Below are 5000 nucleotides of genomic sequence, written 5' to 3'. Positions count from 1 at the left end.
TTATTGGCCAGAGAGCTCCAACATTTGCACTAAATTTATTTAATCCTTCTGAAATATCCCTCTTATTTCTACCCTCCTTAGTGACTACACTTCCAAGATATTTGAAGATGTTTGTATATTTTACCATCTTATTTCCTATGGTAAGGCTGAACTCATGTTCTTTTCTTCTGCTAATGGTCAGTATCTCTATCTTTTCTACATTCATTTTAATGCCTTTCGTTATAAAGCACTCATTCCACCTTTTTATGATATCTTCGATCTCTTCCCTATCTGTGCTCCATTCAGCTATATCATCTGCATAAGCCATTGTTCTGTTCTTATAGTTTTCTTCTTTACCTTCCTTAAAATCCTCTATTACAGTTTCCATATATGCTATAAAAAGCAGAGGGGATAACACACTTCTTTCCTGTTTCTACAGGAAACCACTTCTCTGCCCCCTTTGATGTTCTAACACTGCATACACAGGAGTAATACAAACTTTTTATAGCTTTCTTTAGATGTCCCTTGACGCCATACCTCTCCTCCATACATCTCCATACCTTTTCGCGAGGTATTGAACCAAAAGCCTTCTGTAGATCAATAAAAACGATGTACAGGCTTTGGTTATACTCCCATGCCTTCTCTATCATCATCTTTAGTTCTATAGTTAAGTCAGTTACTGATCTATTACTATTGTAACCATGCTGCTCCTCTCCTAAAATTGGTTCTACTAGGTCTCTTACTCTTCTCTAAATTATTCTCTCATATAGCTTTGTGATGTGGGGTATGAGGGAAATCTCTCTATAGTTGTTACAATTTCCAGCATCACCTTTGCCTTTGAAAATTGGGACTATTAGGGTCTTACCCCACTCCTCTTATTTATGAGTTTCAATATATTTTGCTGTACTACATTTCCTCCTTCTTTTATTAGCTCTATTGATATTTCATATACTGGTGTTTTAGAATTTTTCATTTCTTTCAATGCCCATTCGAATTCTTTTTCTGTGATTTCATCATGTTCATCTTTCCCCATCTCTTGCCATTGTTCCTCATTTCCTGCATTTAGAAGCTCTTGGAAGTATTCTGTCCATCTGTTGTCTATCTCATATTGATCTGTAAGAACATTCCCCTCTAGGTCTTTAATGTTATATTGTTTTGCTTTGTTTTTCCTATTTGACTTTGCTATACCATATAATAACTTTTTTCCTTCCTGCAAATCCTCTGTCAATCTCTCTCCCAGATCTTTTCACGTCTCGGTCTTTGCCCGATCTTATGCAAGATTTATTTCTTTCCTTGCCAGCATATATTCTGCTCGGCTTTCAGGTGTCCGTCTTCTTAACCACTTTCTTAATTTTAAAGTTTTGTTTGTTACTACCTGTTTGACCTCCTCATTCCACCAAGGTGTGTGTCTTTTCCTATTTCCACCAATCCATTCTACCTCTAAAATTTCTTCTGCTACCTCACGGATTGTTTCTTTCAAAATGTCCCATCTCTCTTTTTCCTCATCATTTTGTTTCTCCAATTTTTGTGTAAGTTTAGTTATATAAACATTCTTTTTATCTTCCTCTAGTAAAATTTTGTCTTAATTACTTTCTTTTTCTACATTGCCTTGGTTTTACCTTACCGATCTTAAGATCAGCCACTAGTAACCTGTGGCCTGAATCTAAACTCACTCCTGGTATTACCTTTATATTGATGAAAATTCTTCTGTCTGAACATACTATGTAATCGATAATTGATTTTTTTATCAAACTGTCTTGTATTTTGATTCCATCTATATCTAGTGAATTTATGTTCCTCTTTATGTTGATAAAAGCCACTCAGTATTTTCAAACCGTTTCTCATGCAGTAGTCTATCAGTTTTTCTCCTTCTGAATTTCTTGTTTCTTCTCCAAATGTCCCTATTACATTTTCTATTCTTTCTCTTTCCTTTCCAACTTTAGCATTAAAATCACCAATCAAAAGTCTTATATCGCCATCCAGAATCTCATATTCTTCCTCTAAATGATTTAGGAAATTTTCTCTTTCTTCTGGACATCCCTGTTGTGGTGCATACACTTGATATATATTGTCATTCCTTCCCTTTATTCGTTTTGAACACTACATTAGTCTTTCGTTGATCAATTTCACACTTGAATATACTGTGTCAGTCTTGGTCCCACTATCATAGCTACTCCGTGCCTTTTCCCTCTCTTTTCTGATTCACAGTACATTAAAGTATATCCCCCTCCGAAGTCTCTTCCTTCATCTTTTACCCAGTGTCTTGTCTTTGCCATTCATATAATGTCTATCTTTCATTCATTATTTCCAATACTCCTTCTTCTTTGTCTCTATATGTTGCGATTTTAATCGTTGCAAGTCATACTTTGTGGAGTGTCTTGTTTAAACTTCCTTTACGTTTCCGATTTTGTTTACCAAAGAGCCGTCTGAATTCCGAGGCTGGTGGTGGAGTTTCACTAGCAGAAGACTTTTTGCACTACCGGCTTGCTAGGCCTATCGCAGCAACCCTCCTCCTTTCTCATCCGGGCTTGGGACAGGCAATGGTAGAGTTACTGTATGTATTACAAAGGATTACAAAGGCAAAGCATGCCGACAGGAGACCTTTTGATCCATATCTAGGTCGGATGCAAAAAAAAAAAAAAAAAAAAAAAAAAAAATCATATTAATAATAAATTAAAAATATAACAATGTAAATAACAATTAAAATACATAAATAAATGCATTGGTATAGTTGAATAACAAACAAACAGGTAAATAGTAAATGATAATAAATTGACATATAACTAATAATAAATGAAAATCAGACAGACAAATTATAACAAAACAAAAACAAATAATATAACATAAATTATAATAATTACAGCATCTTACTTAGGTATTTATCTAAATGATTCTTAAAGCTTCGAACTGAACTACATTGCACTACCTGTGCAGGAAGTTTATTCCATTCATTAACTACACGGTTGGCAAAGTTGTTTCTACCTACTTCCAAATTGAATCTATTTCCGGACAGTTTGAGACCATTGTTTCTTGTCTGATTCTCATTCAATGTGAAAATTTGGTCACTTTTGATGTTGTCAATTCCCTTTAAAATCTTAAAGACCTGTATCAAGTCACCTCTGAGTCTACGCTTTTTTTAGGGAAAACAGATTGATGTGCTTAAGTCGATTTTCGTATGATTTATTTTTGATATTTGGAATCAGTTTTGTGGCTCGCCGTTGTACCTTTTCCAGTCTGTCAATGTCTTTAATGAGATTCGGTGACCATACGGAAACAGCATATTCCAAATGTGGACGAACTAACGATTTATATAGCTTGTTAATGAGTGATGGACTTTTGAAATCAATAGATCGCGCAATCAATCCCAGAATCTTATTTGCTTTCTCTGAGGCTGAAATACACTGCTTGGATGATTTGAGGTCGTTACTGATAATTACGCCGAGATCTTTTTTCACTATCCACTTTTGTTAACGAATTTTCAAATAACTTGTAATCGTACTTACTGTTATTTTTACCTATGTGCATTACCTTGCATTTACTTGTGTTAAATTTTCATTAGCCACTTTTCAGACCATTGCTGTAATTGATCTAAATCTTCTTGAATATCTAATTGGTTTGAGTGATCATTTGCCACTCCGCACAGTTTTGTATCATCAGCAAATTTGGAAAACAGTAGATTTTAGTCCATTGTCTATATCATTTATATATACTATGAATAGAAGTGGCCCAAGAACGGAACCCTGAGGAACTCCACTTGCAACATTTTTCCATCCAGAAGTTTTTCCATTTAAAACAACTCTCTGTTTTCGACCTTTCAACCAATTACTAGTCCAACCTAATAGGCTACCACTTATTCCATGCAAAGCTAATTTAGTAAGTAGTCTTTCGTGTGGGACGGTATCAAAAGCTTTTGCAAAGTCTAGATATATTAAATCTATATTGTTTCTTTTGTCATAATTCGAGATAACTGTGTTGTAGAATTCGAGTAAGTTAGTCACGCAAGAACGTTTCCGTCTGAAACCATGCTGGCTATCATTTATCAAACGGTTACTTTCTAAATGATATTCGATATCATCTCTGATGATAGTTTCCATTATTTTTCCTACGATCGAAGTCAAACTTATAGGCCTATAGTTATTTGGTTTCTTTTTGTCACCTTTTTTGAATATGGGAGTAACGTTAGCTAGCTTCCATTCTCTTGGGACATCTCCGGATATGATGGATTTCTTGAAAATAATTTCTAATGGAACAACAATCTCATTTTTCATTTCCTTTAAGATTCTTGGATGCCAACCGTCAGGCCCTGGTGTTTTGTTAACTTTGAGTTTGTCTATACACCTTTTAATTTTTTCTTTTGTTATATTTACCGTAGTGAGTAAGTTTACCCCAGACTTTTCACAGGTTTCAGTTTGGAATTCACTTTGAGGTGTTTCGTTTACGAATACCGAGCTAAAATAATTGTTTAAGAGATTACACATTCCTTCATTTGAATATTCAAGTTTAACCGTCAGCAGATAATAGTGGACCAATGTGATTCCTAACAACCTTTTTATCTCTAATGTAACTATAGAATTCTTTGGGATTCTCTTTGGATTTCTCAGCGATGTTCATTTCGTATTGTCGTTTTCTTTTTCTTATTGTCTTTTTTAAATCTCTCTGTATTGATACATAACTTTCATAGTCATTAGATGCACCCGAGCACTTATATTTCTTATAAGCCTGTCTCTTTTTAGCAATACTTTTTTCAGTTTCTTTGTCGAGCTACTTTGGGCGAGCCTGATTTGGGGGACGTCTGTCCTTAAAAGGAATGTAAGTTTGAATCATCTTAGTGAGCGTATTTTGAAATATTTCCCACATCTGATCTACAGGCCTTTCGTTTAATTTTTCCTCCCAATCTGTAAGCTGAAGCTCCTGACGTAGTTCTATGAACTGAGCTTTACTGAAATCGGGTATTTTAGAAGCACAAGTATCTATTCTAAAATTGTTTAGGAGTTTGAATCTGGGACATACATATATATACA

General features: G+C 34.7%; 1 protein-coding gene across 2 annotated transcripts in view; it reads left to right on the top strand.

The window, feature by feature from the left end:
- Positions 1-5000, top strand: part of LOC143023775 (uncharacterized) — a 776468-nt gene that overhangs the window by 498966 nt on the left and 272502 nt on the right. The gene's annotated exons all lie outside the window — the stretch shown is intronic.

Source organism: Oratosquilla oratoria, unplaced genomic scaffold (assembly GCF_046742065.1).
Source record: "Oratosquilla oratoria isolate Oo_2021 unplaced genomic scaffold, ASM4674206v1 SCAFFOLD59, whole genome shotgun sequence".
Taxonomy (NCBI): domain Eukaryota; kingdom Metazoa; phylum Arthropoda; class Malacostraca; order Stomatopoda; family Squillidae; genus Oratosquilla; species Oratosquilla oratoria.
The sequence above is the reverse complement of the archived record's forward strand: the minus strand, read 5'-3'. Positions and strand labels throughout refer to the sequence as shown.